Source organism: Phoenix dactylifera, chromosome 9, assembly GCF_051530095.1.
Source record: "Phoenix dactylifera cultivar Ajwa chromosome 9, Ajwa_hap1_PhDact_Kaust_v1.1, whole genome shotgun sequence".
Classification (NCBI taxonomy): domain Eukaryota; kingdom Viridiplantae; phylum Streptophyta; class Magnoliopsida; order Arecales; family Arecaceae; genus Phoenix; species Phoenix dactylifera.
Genome location: NC_143198.1, coordinates 6,475,087 through 6,493,670, shown reverse-complemented (window position 1 = coordinate 6,493,670; position 18,584 = coordinate 6,475,087).

Sequence of the window (18,584 nt, the reverse complement as noted above, 5' to 3'; positions counted from 1 at the left end):
CCGTAGCAGGGCATGGCCCGTTATCATCATGAGTGAGAGTGGCGCGCTGCTTGGGCTTGATCATGGTGCGCAGTGGAGTCCGTTCTTAGGAATGGCGAGATGTTGCCCCCGGCCGTTCTGGTCCGATAATCGGAGCATGGTGGGGCGGCGTCACAATGTACGGCCACGTAGGAGGACGAATGCATGCACATGGGTGCGGTGGCTAGCAAGGCCTAGCTTGCCAAGGCTGCATCAGGCATTTGGCAAGGTCGGCTGGACGGGTGCTGAGATCGGTCTAGCTTCTCCAGTTTGGTGGTGTGTGTTGGGAATTGTATCCTAAATGTCAATCGTCAGCATATTGATGATTGAATTTTGTAAATGAATTGACAAATTAATAAAGTATTATTTGGCATTATTCATCATTTCATCTTCAAATGAACTCTTATATGATGAAGTCCTTAGGACTTATATTATGATAAAGGAGGATTTATCTTTGAGTCCTTAAACTTGTTCGCGACCAAATGATATGTTGTTACTAGGACGACAACATTATCGAGATTAGGTCATTGTGTGACATATACGTTGGTTGTCCTCTTAACCAAGGAGTATGGAGACACTGGTATGCCACACAGGTGAAGTGTAGGAGTACATTTCACCGAACGTGACCAATTCTGGAACGCTCTACTGTCAGGAGATGTTCCGAGTGGATATGGGTATAAGTTTGGTATCGGACTACCTGAATTTCTAATTCAATGACGGAAGGTCACTGGGTGCAGTCAAGTACTTGCGTAGTCAGTTGTGAGTCGAGATGGAATTAACCCCTCCTGAAAATAGGAGATAATATCTTGTGATTAATTTAGTAAAATCTTGGCCAGAGTAATCCCAGTGAGGAGTCACGGGATATCTAAAGTTAATCACATAATGGATGTACTAATTATAGGATTGATAGTGAGCTTTAAGTCATCCTGGCATTAGGAGTCAAAGGGATTGAATTATACAGTAACCATAGTCCAGGGTTTCAGAATATTTGCTTCGCATATATTCGGCCTATCCGGACATCGAGTACCATTGCTAGATAGTTACATCGATTAGTATAGGAAGATGTTCCTATACTACCGGCTTAGGTTTGAACCTATGAGGGCATAGAAGTTTCTAGGTTGATCAAATGGCTGATTGATGATTAAGAATCATTCAGGGGTAATTTGGTCAATTCGATTGACAAATTATCCTAAGCAAAAGTTGCATTAAAATAATTATTGAATTATTGGAGGATTAATTAGCAATTAGATTGCTAATGAACTCAATTTGATTGAGTAATTGGGCTTAGGTTGAGCCAAATTGAATAGGATTCAATTTGGGCTGCATCAGGGTTTGACCTAATTGGATTGTGTTCAACCCAAGTAGATTGAGCTTGACCAAATTGATGGAACTTGACCCAATTGGATTGGGCTTGATCCAAATCAATTAGAAGACCTTATTTGATGAGGATTATGAGTCCAAATAATCAGAATTGGATAAGAAGAAGAATCTCTAAATTTTAGGAACCCATCCTTATCTTCTTGGAGAAGAATGATACCTTGATTTATCCCTAATATTTTCCATGCCTATCCTCCTTATTTTTAGCCAAAAATTGGAGTGAGAAGAGAGGAGGTGTGGGTAAAAATGGTGCCTTAAATATTCCTAAAAAGATTTAGATGAATTTTCTAATTTGTAGGGATTGCATGGCGCATGAAATAGGGTGGTCTGCGGCTGAACTTTGAATGCATGAATTTCTATCTTTTAGGGATCCAAAATGCACGAAATTTGGATACTTGGGGGGGTCTTTTGGCTATAAAAGACCCCCATGCCTTGGGTTTAATATATACTATATTTAGAGGTTTCAAAAAATTCTGAAAAAATTCTCTGAGGACCTCCATCCCTTCTTGTCCTTCTTCCTCACGTTCATCCTCCATCTCCTTGAAGAACAATCAAAGGTTGAGTGTTTAGAATGAGAAAACTTTAGCCATTGCAGCATTCCTACGCGAGCTAGCACTCCCGCGGAAGACGATCTACCTAGGGCTTCGCGTGTACTTCTTGTAGAGGCCATTTGTGTGCGTGGTTGCGAAGTCAAGAATTAGATCCACAAATTTCTTCCATCATAAAAGGTATTAATTTTATATTAATCTTTTATTTTGGAGTCAAGGTCTAGGTCCGATTTTCCGAGATTTTACCCTTCTTTGGGGCTCCTCACGGAGTTATCTCCAGAATCCATTCGATGGATATTCAGAAATTAATCGAAATAGAGTGTTTATTTTTCAGATCTAATAGTTAATCAAGCATTAAAGTTTTAGTATATTTGTTTAAATGATTCCGGCATAATCCTATGTGTTCTTACAATGCTGATTTCTAGATTTGATCTTGTAAGCATGCACGAATTAAATTGTTTGATTCGATTTTTCCGCTACATTTTTGAAACTTAAAAAGAACTATGTATGGGTTGATCCCTTTTATGAAGGGGTACGTAGGCAACCCGATCAGGTTTAGCCATGGTTTTCAAAAAAAAAAAATTCAGCATGCTTAACACTGAAGAACCTCGGATTCACTTTCAGCGTGCCCCGTGTCCGAGGGTCGAGTTGCAATGTTTGAAGAGAGCGCCCGAGCTTGGTCGGGCGCATCGACGAGTAAAGCGGGCGCCCTGAGCTTGGTCGGGGCGCATCGGCAAATACAGGAGAGCGCCCCAAGCTTGGACGGGGCGCGTCGGCGAGTGCAGGAGGGCGCCCCGAACTTGGTCGGGGCGTGTCGGCGAATAAAGAGGGTGCCCCGAGCTAGGCCGGGGCGCGTCGGCTTAAGGAGGGCGGAAGAACTTTCGGTAGAGTCCGAAGTCGGGCTAATTTTGGGCCAGACTGAGGATACGTCTGGTCGGCGTTGGTGTGTTTGGGCCCCCATTTGTTTTGGGCTAGATGGTCTATTTTGACCCCCATTATTTGCTTCCCGACTTTCGAGATCGAGTTACTTTCCAGCTCGGGTGAAGGAAGTAGCTGGACTATTGATCGTCCTGCGCATCATCCAAGCGCTTATGAAAATACACACACCGAGCTGGGGATACTTGGGGCAGTTTATAGTCGAGAGCGTTGAGTCAGGCTTTCAGAGCTAGGCTTAGGTGGCTTGAGTTGCCACGCCTTTCTGAGCAGAATCCGTCGGGGGGACTTCTTTGCGTTCCACATGTGCATCTTTTTCAAAAAGAGGTTGCTGGATGGAATAGAAAAAGGGGCGACTATTAATGCCCCGTCTCCTAAAGTGCCATGCTTGATGGAATGCGAGAGGCTGGCTATTAATGCTTCAGTCTTCGAAGCATTTCGCCTAGTAGAATACGAGAGGCTGGCTATTAAAGTTCAGATCTCTAGAGCACCCTTCACGATGATCGGCATTTAGTGCTGTGATTCAGGGAGATTTGTCGAAGCCGTTTCGGGGTTTGCCATGTGGCAGAATTTGGCTCGCCTGATCGCTTGGGCTATCCGATCGGAGCCATTGAAGTGGACTATATAAGACTTGGAGAGGGCCCTAGGATCATTATTTGATCCTTTCCGCCTCTACTTCTTTTCTTTCCGGCCGCCATTGCTATGGTGTTCAAGTCTTTTCTTGGGCATTATGGGAGCTTCTTGCCGACCTTTGCGTTGAACGCTGTTCATAATCTCTGGCGATCGTCTCGCTTCCCCCAGATCATCTTCCTCGGTGAGCTCTTCGGGTAGGGGTTTTATCCTTCTCTTGATCACTCAGAGAGTCTTTTGTCTTTTCTCCTCTTTGTATTTCCATGAACAAGGCAATGAGTTCACCTACAAGGTCCTGATGTTCGGCACAGGTTCATCCTGGGCTCAGACTTCTTCCAAAGTAGGGGAGACTGAGCTTGAGGCGGGCTTGGGTCCACACGGGACCAGCTCGCTTTTGAGTGATGAGGATTTGGGTACAATTTGTTCCCAATTCTTTCTTCCTCCGGAGTTTATTCTCGAGCTCCCGAACCTTGGAGGGTGAGTCACCAATCCGATTGGATCGGAGTGTACATAGAGACGCTCCGAGCAGGGCTGAGATTCCCTCTACATGAGTTCGTGGGAGAGCTTCTGACGGTTTACCATCTTGTGTCTGCACAGCTCGCCCCGAACTCGTGGAGGATGATAATTGGCTTCATCGCTCTTTGCCTTGCACATGGTCTGTCCCCCTCAATAAACGTCTTTAGGAGTTGCTTTATATTAAAGGACAATTCCGCAGACAAAGGATGGTGGTACTTCTCCCTCCGAGGAGGCCGTAAGCTTTTCGGAGGTATTCCTACCTCCATTCACAGGTGGAAGGATAAGTTTTTCCGCATTTTCTCCGAGCGGACGTGGGGGTTTAATCCGACCTAGAGTTTTTCGCTGGCCTCGACGAATAACAGGCTCCTACAGTTGTCGCGGTCCGAGCAGGGCATTTTAGATAGTTTGCTCAGACTGGGGGGAACACCACAACTCTCCGACCTGCTCAGCAAGGAGGCTTTGGTAAATCATGGCCTAAACCCAGCTCACCCCGAAGGTAAGAGTAACTTAGTTGCTCTTTTTTTCTTTCCATGCTGGGTCCTAATAAGATCTTTTGTTGTCAAACATTGCAGGGATGATCTTCAATGCCAAAACGTTGATAGCCATGTACAGGAAAAGGATGGCCACCTCGGAGGGGGCCCAGCCCGAAAGAAAGCCGAAGAAGACCAGGGTTAGCTCCGACTTCGGCATTGAGCTGCGTGAGTTTAGGGCGATCGAGGTTGCCGCCCTTGGTCAAGTCGTATCTGATCAGACTATCATGGCGACGGTCGAGGCGCCCTGATTAGCAGCAAGGGGTCTTTGGATTCAGTGGCGGCCATGTCCATCGGCCAAGTCCAAGAGGCCAGAGAAGCCATCCGACTATCTGAATCGGGTCCTAAGTTGGGGAGCGGGTCCGAGCTCCCGACTCCTTTTGTGGACCCGACCCCTATTGAGGTCGCGGCTTTCTCTGAGGTTCCGACGTCGACCGAGGTCGACTCCATTCCTTTTGAGTCTGGAATAAGACAATCGCAGCATCAGTGTCGCATATCTAAGGGCGACTCGGCCCTTGAGTTTGATGACGTCGCTCGCGTGGTCGTGCGCAGTATTATGCTCCCACGCGGTCGAGCCTTAATGGAGGAGAATTTTGACGACTTTATTTGTTGCGTTTATTCGAACAGTATCCGAGTGAGTAGTGCAGCCTTTCTACTTATTCATTTTCTTTACAAGTGTCCGACCTTCACTGACTCTTTATCTTTTGCGCCAGTCCCTTCATGTGGTTGACATGCTGATGTTTAGCATGCTCACCTATCGGAAGGAGATAAGGGCGCTTAGGCCGAGGGTAGAGCGTGCTGAGCTCCAAGGACAGGAGGTCGAGGAGCGGGCGACACTGGTTGAGCAGCAGCAGCGCAGGATCGAGGTGAGGGCCGCAGTTGCGGAGCAACGGCTTCGGAGTCCTAGAAAGAAGGTACGGGCCATTGAGGCCCTACTTAAAGACAAGCTGCTCAAATCCAAAGAATGGAGGCCGAGCACTCTTAGGCTCACTCATCTGCCGCGGGTCATATTTCCAAGCTTGAATTTGCTCTGACCCATTTATAGGACAAGGTCGAGAAACTGAGGCCGAAGATCGGGCGGCTCGAAAGACTCTTGGAGAAGTCTTCCCGCGAGGCTGTTGAATGTTTGAGTTCCTTTTGCTCCGCCTTTAGAATCTGGCTGGGCATTTGAGCTTGTCCTACTTTGCGTCCGGTTGTCAAAGAACCAAATTTCGCAGCTCAGGTCTGAGCCAGTCTTACATAGCAAGAGTTGTTTTAGCGATTTGCCAAAGTTTTTATGCTCGACATCTGCTTTCATCTCGGAGATAATCCTTCAATAAAATGAGCTCATAGCTCTTCGTTTGACATCGCAGACCACCTTGGGCCCAATTCAGAAGGCAATGCTGGTAAATAAGAAAATCTTACTCGAGATCAGCTCAAGAACAGAATTCCGCCCGAGAGTTGATTCCAACTCGGGAATGACTCGAGACCTGCTCGAGAATTGCCACCAGCTCGAGAATAGAATTCCGCCCGAGGATTGAATCCAACTCGGGAATTGCTCGAGATCTGCTTGAGAGTAGAAATCCACTCGATGGTTGCCACCAGCTCGAGAATAGAATTCCGCCCGAGGGTTGATTCTAGCTTGGAAATAGCTCGAGATTTGCTCAAGAGTAGAAATCCGCTCGAGGGTTGTCACCAGCTTGAGAAAAAAATTCCGCCCGAGGGTTGATTCCAGCTTGGAAATAGCTCGAGGCCTGCTCGAGAGTAGATATCCGCTCGAGGGTTGCCACCAGCTTGAGAATAGAATTTCGCTCGAGGGTTAATTTCAGCTCGAAAATAGCTCGAAAGCTACTCGAGAATAGAAATCCGCTTGAGGGTTACCACCAACTCGAGAATAGAATTTTGTCCGAGGGTTGATTCCAGCTCAGAAATAGCTCGAGACCTGCTCGAGAGCAGAAATCCACTCGAGGGTTACCACCAGCTCGAGAATAGAATTCCGCCCGAGGGTTGATTCCAATTCGAAAATAGCTCGAGACCTGCTCGAGAGTAGAAATCTGCTCGAGGGTTGCCACCAGCTCGAGAATACTACAGATGGGGGTGCTCTTCAACGGCTCTCCATAGACGCCGCAGGGCGTCCCCCCACTCAGATTAGGGGTGCATTTATAAAATACTGCGGATAGGGATGCTCTTCAATAGCTCTCCGTTAATGCTATAGGGCGTGCCCCCACTCAGATTAGAGGCGCAACTTATAGAATACTGCGGAAGGGGTGCTCTTCAACGGCTCCCTGTTGATGCCGCAGGACGTCCCTCCACTCAGATTAGGAGTGCACTTATAGAGTACTGCAGATGAGGGTGCTCTTCAACAGCTTTTTATTCACGCCGCAGGACATCCCCCCACTCAGATCAGGGGCGCATTATAGAAACAGACAATTTTGTCGATAAATCCTGTAGTCGTGAGACTCTTTGGCTCTCGATTGATGCTGCAGGGCATCCCGAGCCAAGCTTGAGGGACAACTTTGTCGATAAATTCTACAATCGCGAGGCCCTTTGGCTCTCAATCGATGCTGCTATGGGTTCCGAGCCGAGCTCGGGGAACGACTTTGTTTATAAATTCTGCAGTCGCGAGGCCCTTTGGCTCTCGATCGACGTTGCAGGGCATCCGAGCTGAGCTTGAGGAACGACTTTGTTGATAAATCCTGCAGTCGCGAGGCCCTTTGGCTCTCGATCGATGCTGCAGGACGTCCCGAGCCGAGCTCGAGGGACGACTTTGTCAATAAATTAATTTACAACACGCGTCGTGAGAGCAGCCGGAGTGTGTCAAGGAGTTTCGGAGACATTTTTAAAGAAATCTCAGGGAGTGACTTTATTAATAAACACATTCTGGAATTTAAAAACTCTGACCTGGCGGGGCTAAAGTTTCGTCCGAGGGCTATAGCTTACATCTTGGGTCGTAGGACCCGAACTATCGTGGGCACAGCCTCGCCCCTGCCCCCCAAAGCCAAAAAACCGTTAACGAGTAGGAGGCGGGGGCAGTATTGGTGATGCCCGCACCGAGGCAATTATCATCGGGCTGGTTGGGCGACTCCGGGCTCTGGCCATCGAGCTCCATTCTATCGGCTTGATCACGGACAAACCGACTCAGTAGGCCTTGGCGGACGATCGTTTCAACTTATCACGGAGCTGGTAACAATCCTCCATGTCATAACCGTGGTCTTTGTGGAAGCGGCAGCATCTGCCCAAATGCTTTCACGACCCTGACGGTTGCATTTTTGGTGGAGGCCGGAGGTAGCCACGACCTTCAATTTCTATAAGGATCTCTGTCCAGAAAGACGTGAGGGGAGTGTATTCCGCAAAGTTAAGGGGAGGTACTTGCCAGACCTCCAGGGGGATCTACTTCTCGATTGGTGGTGCCCCTTGTAGAGCTCTGTGACTTGTCCCTGGAGCATTTGGACTTGTCGCCCCACTTCCTCGATCTTCCTGTCGAGCTCGGTGAAAGATGAAGCTCCTGCCGGCCGAAGGCTTTGAACAACCGCGGTAAGAGCATAGACTTGCTGAGTGAGCAGGTAAAACTACTCTGGCTGGATCTGAGGAATCTGGTCCGTTGGTTTGGGGTGGACTTTGAAGGGAGTGGCCGGGCCCTGGCGCCCGGCTACTTGATGCGTTTGGAGCTCCGTGACTTCTTAACCTTATGGTCTGGCATCCCAAGTTTGGTGGTGTGCCCCGAGTCCGAGGGTCGGGGTGCATTGTTTGGAGAGGGCCCCCAAGCTTGGTCGGGCACGTCGGCAAGTAAGGCGGGCGCCCCGAGCTTGGCCGGGGCGCGTCGATGAATACAGGAGAGCGCCCCGAGCTTGGCCGAGGCACGTCGGCGAACAAGGAGGGTGCCCCGAGTTTTGCCGGGATGCGTCGACGAATAAGGAAGATGCCCCGAGCTTGGCCGGAGCGCGTCGGCGAATAAGAAGGGCAGAAGAACTTTCGGTGGAGTCCGAGGTTGGACTGATTCTGGGCCGGACTGAGGATACGTCTAATCGGCGTTGGTGTCTATTGGGCTGAAATTGGGCCTCTTTTTGTTGTGGGCTGGATGGTCTATTTTGACCCCCATCACCTAGTATTCCCTGGGATGCTATCAAGGAATTAATTTGTTCCCAACTATTTTAAATTATAGTTATCATCGCATTTGGATCTGAATATCTTAGTTTGCAAATTTGGCTTGGGTTGTGGTTAATCTTAAAAGTTATTTATATTTGGTTCAAGTTAGGCCTTATTACTTTATATTCAGTGAAATTTGATTTTTTTTTCCCCTTTGTGTACATGGCTTGGTTGAAGAATTGTTATTTTTTTGGATTCTACAACCTAACCCATGTTTTCACATTCAAGTCTAAGCCTAGAAATAGATCTAGCTTAAGTATTTTTATTTTTGGTATTTTTTTTTAGAGAAAGGAAGGAAGACCTATTTGCACCATAATTACTCGGGTCTAAATGCTTGGAAATGCACAAAGTGTGTAATTCAAACTTGAAACCTTATATTTTTAAGTAGAGAGAGGTGTGACCACTAGGATAAGCCCCAATTTACAATGTCACTCCATCACATCTTCAATTAATCTAAAATTTACTAATAATTCCAGCCAATGTTGTTCTATATCATGTCACAGGAAGATGGGTATGTTAAATTTGAAATTTTCTTGAATTTGAGCATAGATGCTCTCCAATTGTTGCAAATTAATCTTCTTCTCTTATTGGTGGCTGGGCCTTCATCCATCTTTAGTCTATTGCCACACACCTTTCCACCATAATTTATCCTAATTTGATCTAAAACATCATTCTAATTTTAGAATGAATTTTTCTATTTTCTGTATCCAAAAGATTCTAGAGCTTTAAATCTAAGTCAATACCCACTTTATATCTTGCCTAGACCTCCCTTAACCCCTACCTTAACTTAATTTAGCCTAATTAGTCCAAAATGACTAATTTCTCTTTTTTTTTCCCAATATTCGTACATGATTTTTTTAAAATTTTCTCAATTAGGACAATATATGTTATCCATTTAACCTAGAATTTCACATATGTTCAATTTTATTAGCCACCACCCTAACAATTGGACCATACCATCATTAAGCCATGTACATCTTTTGGACATGCATATAGATCTACACTTGCTAAATTGGGTCTAATTATCTTGATTTATCTATCTTTTGTCGTCATCCATCAGCCCTTATATCCACGAATCAAGATCTCTATTATCATCACTCTCCCTCCCTTTATTCTTAACTATAAATTATCCATTTAGATCTAAAATTCTATAATATTACCATGCTTGATCACCTTGTAATCACCTTTAAGCCCCCTTATTGAGACACTTAGTATCTCTCTCTATATGCCACCTAGCCCCTTCTAAAGCCTTCCTAATTTCTCATTTACCCCCAATACCACATTCACATGTACACCCTATCTCCTCTAGAGCTAACCTTGCCATATGTCGCACTCTCCTTAATGCTCTACAATTTTTCTAGATTCCATTTAAATCACACCGACAACTAACTAAACTATCACTTCTCCTAATGCCAAAGGCCCTAGAATACACATTTGATTTTAAACTACATTTCTTGCATTGTACGCTTCTTCCAATAAGACAAACTAGGGATCTCTCTCATAACAGTCTAGCCACTTCTTTAAGTGAAGATCTATAACATGCTTTAGCTTAATAAATTATTTTATGTTTGGCCTTCCTAAACCTATCATCTCTCTTCTCAAATGTCCATACTAATCCTAGATATATCTTAAACCCTTACTATAACCCTTAGATTTAGGATTTATTGCACTAATACCCTTGTTGTACCTCTACTTCGACATTTAATTACCTTTTTATCTTCATCAATCTTAGCCATCCATTCTAAATCTATTTCATCAATCCATCAATTAAATCTCTCCATCTCACAACCCTCTCATAAATCACGGCTCTTGATCTTTTTCTTCTCTACCTATATGCATACCCCTCCTCTAATGAGAAATGGAAGAGAATAAAAAACCATGGGAAAACTTACCAAAATTGAGAACTTAACTTTAAGACATTCCTCCTCTTAATTACCTCCTCCTCCTTTTTCTTTTTCTTCTTCCAATCTTTTTTTATTACAAGAAAATCATAATCTAAGCCATTAGCCATCTTTATAACTATCAAGGAGATTTAGAAGATAGATGTGTTCTATCCCCAATCTCTCCAAGTAGAGATTCGAAAACTAAGGAAACATATAGAGGAAGCAGCGAAGAAGGAGATCAAAGTGCTAAACCGGCCTTTCATCCTCCTCTTCCCCCTCTCTTCTCTCTTCTCCCTCTTCTCTTCTTCTTCGCTTTCTTTCTCTTTTTTTTGGTATTTTGGAGTTATTTGTGCTTTTTTCTTGCTAAAAAGCAAATAGAAGCAATTAGGAACCTCTAACTTAATTCTAGGATCCCTAATTAGCAGCGGGGAGAGGGGGCAAGGGTGATCCTAGCAGTAATATAGAATTTAGCCTTATCCAAATTTCTTCATATATTTTCTAAATTTTTCTTAGACAAACCTAGGTGGTGACTCCAAGTCCTCTTGCCAAGGGTTGGCCAACATTAAATCCCTTATATGTTGACAAACTAAAATATAATGATGTGATGCCATAATATACAATCTTGACCAAGCAAGTTATGGGCAGAGAATAATATTGTTATTTAATAAAGAACAAGAAAAAAATCTCTCATTAGGGGTGCCACCATGCCACTTTGAAAGCCATTAGCTGCTTTTAGGACACCTTTATTAACATTGTTTCTTTAGTGGATGAACAACAATTGACTCTCTGTTTCTTTCCTCATGGAAAATAGCCATTCATTTAATTACTCTATTGATTTAACTTGGTAATGTTGTGTGTTTAGTATCATATTACATGGTAATATCACAACCACTTGGAGCATACTTCTCTCCCTGAATTATCACTTGAATATCACATGTTGCATGACATGTAGCTACCTAGTGGGATAGTTGCACTAATATTTCTTCTGTCTTTATTTTTACCCTTGCACCTGTTGCTTGACATCTCATTGGTCATCAAGTACTAATGGGCTGCATATGTGCTGAGTAATATTGATAATAGGTACAATCCAAAAACATTATAAAAGTAGGCCCTTGTAGTAGGATGCAAGCAACCTTACTGCTAAATAATATTTCATATACTTACATGAGCAAAGTTGTTTATCAAATAGAATCCTTTCTCATAAATTACATGAATGGAGATGAGGCTTTTAGGCACGTTCAACCATATGAAGGAGATTTTGGATGGTAGATTATTTGAATGAGTTGAGGAAAATTTTACAAAGGATAACACTTTTCGTAATTAAGAGTAACGATTTGATTAAGATTGCAACGAAATGAGATGAAAGTTCAACTTACTAATATGAAAGGTGTGTTACTATATTAGAGCTGTAAATTATAAGTTGAGATTTGAACTACGGTTGTCTGTATGAAAGGAGTTAGTTTAGTTGAGGTAAGAATTCAACTTACTCATATCAAGAGATGTGTATACACTACATCTTTTTGTTCGTCTCAAGATCAAATGCTTTCTGTCTTTTCTGCAAGAAAAGCAACTCAATAAAAAAGATTTGCTTGGGAAAAAACTCAGAAAAAAACTTGCAGGGTGCCTTTTATGTAATCAAGGACCGGAAATATGTAGTTGATTATTTGTTCTCTCAATGCTCTTTCTTTTCATCAATCAGGAAGGCTATTTGGTCCTTCTTAGGTGTGCTTTCCCCTACACTCTTTTGAGTTTTTTTGTCTCGACTGGAGGAGAAAAAAATTTTCAAAGTCTGCTCAACCGATCTTACTCATGTTGATTGCGGCTATAAATTGGGAATGTTGGAACGAACGAAATTCAAGAGTTTTTCTTAACAAGCAATCTTCTGTGATAGTTGTTGCTTTAAGAGGTTTTCAATTACTTAATGATTGGTCGTCCCTATGTAATCACAAAGCCTTGTTGGTTTTTGGAGAATTATGGTTGAAAGTGAGAGACCTTCCACTTGCTCTAATAGAAGATTAGAATTTCAATAAAGGAGAACTTTTTCTGCGCACGTAGAAGACAAAGATCAGCATTACTTATTGGTGGATTTCATTGTATCATTGAATATTATTTTGTTAATCTATTCTTCTTATGATTAATCTGTAGGAATTGAATACTTCTCAGTTCTTCTTGTTTTCTACTCTCTCTTCAAATTTAACTTTGTAATTCATCTCAATTGAATAAATATTGGGTGGCTAAGCCTCCCTTCATCTCAAAAAAAAAAAAAAAGTAATAAAAGAGTAGAACTGATTGCCATTGGAGATGACATGTGTCAATGCGGGATAGGAGCAACTATTTAACAATTAAAAGGAAGATGTATAATGCTAAAATATAATTCTAGGAAGAGGTCCTTCACCAATTAATAATCAGCAATTTTACTTTTACCTTTGCAGATATCTTTTAATTATTTTATTTATCCTTTTGCTTTTAGCTTTTACTCAGTAGCATAGCACCATAATGATCATCTCTCCTCCCTCTTAAGAAGACATCACTCCTGTAGAGAAAATCCTTAAAAGGTCAAGATAGCCAAACCCCTTACCATCTATCTTTTCTGGTTCCGACATGGGTGGCACGCCCGTGTATCTATCTAGCCCAGTCGTAAACTTGTTCTCCTTTTCATCCCACCCTCAGGAAATAGAGAAACAGAGTATTTCAATGTTAGAGCTATAAATAAGTTGCACTTTGTACTGGGGTTGTTTGTATGAAAGGCTAGGGTTGGTTAAGCTGAGGTTAAGCTTGACTTACTTAATTAGCAAGTAGATAGACAGATATAACATTTTTACCTTTGCACTAGAAAAAGATTTATTTTTTCACTGATCTACGCAGTGAGGAGATGGCGCTTTCTCATAACTGCAAAAGCTTCTGATTCCAAGAGAAGCTTTTTTTTCTTTATTACTTTATACTATTTGTTTATTAACTAATCATCAGCTCCCTTTACTTCTCAAAAATCATCGGCACTCTTTTGGACCAGAAAAAAAAGATCCTCCCTCCATCCTCTTTCCCTTGTTGAGGCCAATGGGTGGCAGAGAATTCAACTTGCGAAATCTGCTCACATCCTCTCTCTTGGTGAGCAAGTTTGGGTGACACGAGACTCTGAGCCAAAGCTCAAGTCCCCATAAACTGCCCATGGCTGTAATTGTAATTGTGTATATATTCATCTAAATATTAAAATTTATATAAATACCCTTCCAAATTTAATATTAATATATATAGCCTTATAAATACTTATTTTATGTTTATATTTTTTTTTTCTTTTTTTCTTGCATATGTACCCACACTATTTAATGCCATTAAAATAATTAGCAGTTTAAAATTAAAAATAACTAAAATACCCTTAATGGGTAGATATGTAAAAAAAAATATTTATAAGGGTATACATGCAAATAGCAATTTTGCAAGGATATTCATGCAATTTCACATTTAGAAGGATTTACACGCAAAAAATTTTAATTTTATTTTTTATTTATTTCAACTTGTTTTAACACTAGGATTAGTCTGGTTCCTACTCTAAAATATTTTCTGTAAAAATATTGCTCAAGAAAAAATAGATTTGACAATTAGATAACAAAAATGATTATGGAAATTTTTTTATTAATAAGAAGATTATTCTGCTTTATTCTTCTTTATTTATAACAACTACTGTATCTTATTTCATTAAAAATTAGCTTGTAGAATTTATTACTATAGATGGATATATAAGGACATGTATCACAATATAGAAAGAGATTAGAATTTCTTAGAGGTACATAATAGATTGTAATGATTAAGCTTCTTTGCTAATATTGTACTCATGGGTGGAAGAAGAACATCAATCATCCCCAAGCAAAATTATTAGAGGACTTCAAAATCCTTCAGACTTACTAAACAATCTCCACGGCTATGTGGTAGAAGGCCACCTCTTATATTCTATACCTTAAGCCACTATTTTTAAAAGTTTTGATTTTCTAGAAAAAGAAAAGATCTAATATTTAGGGCTCATCTTGTCATAGTAATTTTAAATCACCCACCAGCCTGCACACGAAAAATTTTCTAGCTCTAGAAGATAAACATTACAAATGTCATATACTAAAATATAAATGTAGCAAATCTCTCACAACAATTTTCTTTAAATAATCCATAAAGCTAAATGTATAACTTGACCATCTTTATATAAAAAAAGAAACAATGAAGGAAGAACTTTGATGGCAATAAGAGGGACTCAAATTCTACTCCAACGAACCAAGGAGAGGGAGAAGGGCTATCTACTGTAGAGAAGGGAGTCGAGGGAATGGTTTTGAATTCGGACAAATAAGTGAAAGAGAGAAATCAAGATAAATTAGAAAATTTCTCAGAAGAGGTAGAGATATTAGTTCCTAGCGAGACTCGTTAACATGTTACCTACTTTAGAAATAAAAAGATAATTTTATAATTTTAATTAATTTTTAATTTAAATAAATGTAATTTTTGCTAATCACGTCAATTGAATCGCTTTGTCAAAGATATTCATACAAAAATAGTATATTGTAAGGCCATGCACCCAAATATCAATTTGGAAGGATATTCATGCAAATTTCAATATTTACAAGAATATTTATAAAAAAATCTAAAAAAAAATTTATGTATACTTTCCTAATATATTAAATTGTATGAATACCATCGCAAAATTGCTATTTATTTGTATACCCTTATAAACATTTTTTTTGTATAATTACTTATTAAAGATATTTTAGTCATTTTAATTGTAAACCGCTAGCTTCTTAATGACATTAGATGGCCTAGGTACGTGTGTATAAATTAAGATATATATATATATATATAATACATATTTTATGAGGATATATATATATATATATATATATATATATATATATATATCAATTTTAAAAAGTATTTATGTATTTTAATATTTAAAAGAATATATATCTGGAAAAAAAATTATCTGTGAGCAATGTGATGGTGGCCTTGGAACCTTCTAAGACATGTCGCATATATAGCTTGGATACACCAAATCGTGCCTCTGACGTGTTGAGATATTGCTAGGTTCGACCTAAAATTTGTCTGAACAACACCTTGGAGTTTTGACACGAAGGCAACCCAGTTTCCAAGTTTTGGACTGTTGTGGATTGACTAAAAACTTACTCTGGATCGCGGTCATACGTAGTGCATGCGAGAGAGACGCTGCTAGGAAAAAATTATACAATATTTGAGATGCAGGAGAAGGGATTTAATGGATTGTTGTGATCATTGAGTCTTGAAGGGAGGAAGCAATGGGATATGGAGGATCTTTCTTCTAAATAAATTCATGGCTTTGATGTTACTAGAGAGGAAGGACTTTAACTTACGGTCGACATATTATGGAAAAGATTATTATAATCTAATAAATCAAGGTCAATGGGCATATAAAAATAGCAGTTATGAGGGTGCTTGAAGGGTGATTTATGTAGGTTAGCAAGTGTTTTAGTAATGGAAAATATTCTCCTAAAAGGTACCTGAAAATTGCCAAGGGCAAATTTGACATCTTGATCTCGAATTAACACCACAACACCATGGGTAGTTCTAAATACACCCCCCGATTGCTCAGGACACCCCCCAAAAACCAAAAAGAAAATACCCAAACTAACCTTTAGTGTAATTACCATATTGCCCTTGAAATTTTCTCAGTACACCCCCCTTCCTCCTCCTCCGTCTCCTCCTCCGTTTCGTTTTGAAAAGGAAAAAAAAAACCACCCCTCAAACCCCCCTTAAACCCCTCGATCCATTTACATCGTTTAGGCGATCTTTGAAGGAGATTTAAGCCCCATTCGAAGCATGGATAAGCAACTAGTGATTTGGGACGAAGAATCGGCCGCAAAGGTACGTGTTCCACCTTGTTTCGAAAGTTTTTTTTTTTCACGGTTCGTGCTCCGTTCGGCACTGGATCGCCGAACAAAAGGCTTCTGTTCGGCTGCATAGTGCCGAACAGAAGCCTTCTGTTCGGCAACGCTCTACCGAACAGAAGGCTTCTGTTCGGCTGCACAGTGCCGAACATAAGGCTTCTGTCCGGCACACTGCAGCCGAACAGAAGCCTTCTGTTCGGCACTCTGCAGCCGAACAGAAGCCTTCTCGTGCCAAATCGCGTGCCGTGCTGAATTTTGTGCCGAACAGATCCTCTGATTCATTAATTCTTGGTGATAAATTATTTTATATGTAGGGCTATGCTACAACCGAATCGAGTATAATTGGATCAGAATTTGTACTGGATTACACAAGCGAATTTACAACTTACGAGGTATTATAATATATTGTGCAATTTTGTATTAGTTTAGCGAGCTATTTTTACAACTGTATACTTACATAAATTGTTTAATGTATAGATCTTCAAGAGTAGAGAGGACTTGTGTAATTGGTGTCGTGAAGCTGGGAGGCGAAATGGTTTTGTTGTTGTAATCAAATCATCCGATGCAGGTACCATTTCTAAGAAACCCAGAATTACGTTAGGTTGTGAGAGGGGTGGGACGTACCGAACCAAAAAAGAAAAGCGAATAAAGACTGCCTGTGGGACAAAGAAGTGTGGATGCCCTTTTGCATTAAGAGGAAAGAAATTGGATACTGCGGATGATTGGATATTACTGGTCGTATGTGGAGTGCACAATCATCCCGCTGCAGAGAATCTGGAGGGGCACTCATATGCAGGGAGATTATCTGAGCAGGAGACGGAATTGTTAGTGGATATGTCGAAGAGTTTGGTTCGTCCAAAGGACATATTATCCACATTGAAGGAAAGAGATGCCCTCAATGTTACGACTATCAAGACTATCTACAATGTACGTCAACGGTTTAAGGTTGCAGAGAAAGCCGGGAGGTCTGAAATGCAACATCTATTAGGTAAATTATCAGAGGCTAAATATATTGAGTGGCATAGGAATTGTACTAATACGGATGTTGTGCATGACTTATTTTGGGCACACCCTGGCAGCATTGATTTGTTCCGTGCATTTCCCCGTGTGTTGATAATGGATTGCACGTACAAGACGAATAGGTATCGTCTTCCGCTCTTAGAGATTGTGGGGGTGACATCTACTGACATGACATTTTCAGTTGCTTTTGTATACTTAAATTCTGAGGGGGAAGAAAGCTATACTTGGGCATTGAGAGATTGCGCAGTGTCATAGCTGATGATGTTTTGCCTGAGTTGATTGTTACAGATAGAGACTTGGCTTTGATGAATGCAATTCATAGAGTATTTCCTACTACTAGACATTTATTATGTAGATGGCATATTAGTAGGAATGTTTTGGCCAAGTGCAAAAAATTTTTCGAATTGAAGGAGAAATGGGATAAATTTATTATGAGTTGGAATGTACTAGTGCTGTCCTCCACGGAAGACGAGTATAATGATCGCTGGAGTGCACTGCAGAGAGAGTTCGGTACCTATCCAGATGCACTACAGTATGTGTCAGATACTTGGCTGAGCAAATGCAAGGAAAGATTTGTTGCGGCGTGGACTGATACATGCAGGCACTACGGAAATGTGACGACAAATAGGTATCACAAATAAAGACTCATTTAAATTTAATTTGCCTCAATTCTTATATCTAACTTTCATTTGTTTACTAGGGTCGAGAGTGCACATGCAAAGCTCAAAAAGCAGCTTGGATCAAGCCAAGGAAGTTTCGAGTCATCTTGGACTAGAATACATGGATTGATTGAGTTGCAGCACAGCTCCGTTAAAGCCTCATTGGAGAAGAGTTTATTGGTAGTGCAGCACAACTTCAAGCCAGCTGAATTCAAAGAGTTGCGAGGTTTCATATCTATAAGTGCGTTAAATCATGTCCTCGCCCAATCGAAACGAGCCAATTCAGTTGGGTTTGATGATTCAAATTGTGGGTGCGCTATTCGACGCACACATGGTATACCATGTGCTCACCAGATTGCGCGGTACAGGGTGGAAGGTCGGCCCATTCCTCTCGACTGCATAGATCCTCATTGGAGGAAACTTGATATTCTGCCTACCCCCCCCCCCCCCC